This window comes from Camelus ferus, unplaced genomic scaffold (genome assembly GCF_009834535.1).
Source record: "Camelus ferus isolate YT-003-E unplaced genomic scaffold, BCGSAC_Cfer_1.0 contig1888, whole genome shotgun sequence".
Classification (NCBI taxonomy): Eukaryota; Metazoa; Chordata; class Mammalia; order Artiodactyla; family Camelidae; genus Camelus; species Camelus ferus.
The window spans coordinates 24,367-28,043 of NW_022587878.1; positions in this window are offsets into that span (position 1 = coordinate 24,367).

Sequence of the window (3,677 nt, forward strand, 5' to 3'; positions counted from 1 at the left end):
TCCAGAGAGATGTTTAGAAGCCTCTTAATTGTAAACAATATTAACTCATATAAACATAACCCATTTGATTGTACAGTGCTGATTCCATGTGACCCAGATTCCCCACTGGATGTCACCTCTTTCAAGTGAAAATGTAGGTTGTTTTCAGCTTTGCTGCGATAAAAAGACTATAGAAATTAAAAATGTCATACAATAAGCATCACACTTTTTAAAGCAAGCACATAACACTGGGGTGCTTGTCAGGAAGTGATTTAGGTAAATGTAGAATAAAAGGACAAGGGAGAAAGAGTCAGATGACCAGAAAGCCATCTGAAAGGGGCACACTAAATGGGCTCAGAGACTACTCTTAGTCAGCTCCCATATTTCCTCTATATATATTCTACTCCCTACTCCATCTTTAGGCTCTCATGACTGACTGTGATTCACCAGCTTGCTTGTAGCATTGCTTGTGATCTGCACTGGAGATGGGAAAGAAGGACACGTTAAGCAAAGTGACTAAAGCTTGGGCTCTCTCCAATGCAAGAGAGTACTAGATTTAAATACTGTGCCCTCAGCTTAGGAAGTATGGAATCTTTTTCCATCTGTGAAATGTGAATAATTACACTACACTTCTATACCAAACAGAACTGATAAGAGGACAGAACAAGACAAGCGATCATAAAGGACTTGACAAAGCAGTAATGTCAGCTAGTATTATTTCCACTGCTGCACATCCAGCACTGTGCAAGGTGCTACAAAGACGTGAACCTACTTAATACAACCCACTAACCCAGGAAGGCAACAATGACCACCACCATCCCACACTTCTGGATCTTAGGCCTTATTAATTCAAGCAGTTAAAGTAAATCTGGGCTTTGCCAACATGGCAAAGGATAGTCAATTAGATGAGAGGATATTGCCACCAAGTTCAAAGGCCATGGTTGGCATGTCCATCTGATCACCATTCTCTGCAGTGAACCCTACTCCTCTCCTACCCAAAGCTCATGTCTACTACCATTAAAGTAACAATTACGCTTATTTTCAAACTTCCTGAGCATCCAAATAAAAACAAAAATGAACATGGCCTAGCTCCCTGGTCAGAGATACCTACCTGACCAACCAAGTGAAAACCTTAGAGAAATAGACAGGGTCAACACAGAAATAAAAATTAATACACCGTGGAGGAGGGAATAGCTCAAGTGGTAGAGTGCATGCTTAGCATGCATGAGGTTCTGGGTTCAATCCCCAGTGCCTCCTCTAAAATTAAATAAACTCAATTTCCCCCCCCCCACCCAAAACAACCAACTTTGTAAAATGACTATAACTCAATAAAAAAATGTAAAAAAAATTAATACATTGGGCAAACATGCCAATGAAAAGTCAAGAAAGCCAGAGACACACCAGGGGGAAATTAGGCTGGCTAAGAACTTTTCTTTCAAAAGGGAAAAGCAAAAGTGAATCCAACTGCTCTGCCAACACACAATCAACCCCAAATCAGCAACTTCAGGAATGCCTCTGGGTTCAGACTTCTGTTTGGCAATAAAGAGCAAAACAGTAGAAATATTTGTAAAATTTCTGTTCTATTGGCAGCTGTGGTAAGAGATAGAAGAGAAATCCTTCGAAAGTTTGGGGCCTGCGAAATGAATTTGGATGTATCTTTAGAGGGCAGAAATGACCACAGGAATGGGGCAGGAAGGGAGCAAAGCAGACCAAGTGTATACCCAGGTGACTATGGTAGTGAACATGATGCCTGAGGGCAGCTGGGTTGTGTTTTGTGTAATGATGGTGCTGGTGGTTCTGCTATTAAGACACTGAACATGATTTGAGGCATTCCTTTAACCAAAGGATACAAATCCTTGGAAGGGGAGAAATACCCAATGTACAATCAATTTCAATACAAAGCATTAGGTTCTGAGATGTAAAATATTCAAGGTATTCTGTTACAGGAGATAGAGAAGTCCTCTAAGGTAGGAAAACAAGGACAAAGACAGAATGTCCAGGGTGTTGAAAGCAGTTTTATATCTGTCCACTTCCCTGTCCTATCCTTATGAAGGACAAGAAAAGCTTACACTTCATCTTATCCAAGCATCTGGAAGCCCTGGTAACATAAAACCCAACCACCACCTACCTGCTCATGAGTACCTTTCCCTCACTTTCTCCTCATCTTTGCATTCCCAGTCTTTCACAGTGCCAGCACACTGTGCTTCCATACAGTAACCACTTATCCAATTAAGAACTGTTTTGAGAAATTTAATGCTGTATTACTAGTTAGCAGCCTGTTGAGCTCTACTCCATGCTTTTAAAGGAACTCACTGTCCTAGATGACCAGAAAAGAGAACCTTGAAATTGCAGCCCTAACTTACAAATGGCTCAACACACAGTTACTAAAATTCCTTTTACTATTATTGCCCCTTATTCAGAATAAATTCTGAACCTCTCTAGCTCTGCACTTTCTGTGTCATGATGCAATATCTTTTTCTCTTCTGAGAAGTTCCAATCATCTTGCACATTTTGAGGATGTGACATTCTGAAGCATCCTGTTAATTTTAGTTGAGTGACTCTAAAATACATTCAGGAGAGGCTAATCCTGCTCTCCTTTCACCCTGACTCATAAGCTCCAAATATTCCAGGCTAGATAAGTCCAATAGACTCTACTGGCATGCATAATGGGACATCCTCACACTTCAACTCTACCTGCCATCCTCCATTTCTTCCTGTATATCACTTGAATGATATGATATGCTCTCTAAGCTGAGTTGGGACCAATGCAAACAGAGTCATTTTAGCTAACAGTCATTGGTGATGGTTGGGGAAAGGGAAACAGACATACATAAATTTTTTCTCCTTGTACTTTTTGCAGATCCTTTAATAATCAACCATTTCTGCTTGGGCAGCAACACTACCATCTCTTCACTTCTCTACCACAGCACCAAACTGAAAGCCTTGCACACAAGGGCATTTGCCCTTAACTACCTAAAAGTCATTATTCACTACATATGAAATTCTGTCTGGAAAATGTATCACCTATCTTTTTAAAGATGTCTCCAGTGCCAAGTCACCTCCCTCTGTCATGTGAGGAGTTTTATCCTGGAACTATTAACTCACAAACTCCAAAGTGCATCTTAATCCTTGAAACATCACAGATTACTTGCTTATGAGACACAGAATATATTCTGTAACTATTCAACAAATGAATGAGGTACCTGTAACTTTCCAGCAATAGTAATTTAAAATATAGCTCTGAATCTATCCTTTGTATGTAATCAATTGACCAGGTTTGCAGCACTCTGAAAGAGTAAGTCCAAGGCAGGAAAAAACTTTTAATGGTACACTTGAGTAGTCTTGCAAAAGCCAGCCTCAGCAGGCTTTCCACATATCAACTTCTACCACTTTAATTGTCCTCTAAATGCTAATGTAGCCAAATAGCTCAGAATTACATACTGGGCCCTCTTGTTTAGAAATTGTCCAACTTGCCAAGAACCTAGATCTTCAGTAACTACAAGGTTAGGTCATTCACAGGGTAAATGCCAGGTGGGTAAAATGCTAAATCTCTTAACACTGGGGTAACCTCAACATCTGCAGAAACCCAATTACATCTTAGTTGTCCCACATTTAAAAACTGTAACATCTTTCCACTGTCTCCCATTTGCCCTCCCCTTCCTGTCTCCCCAGTTCAATCCTTAATTCCAGGTATGGGG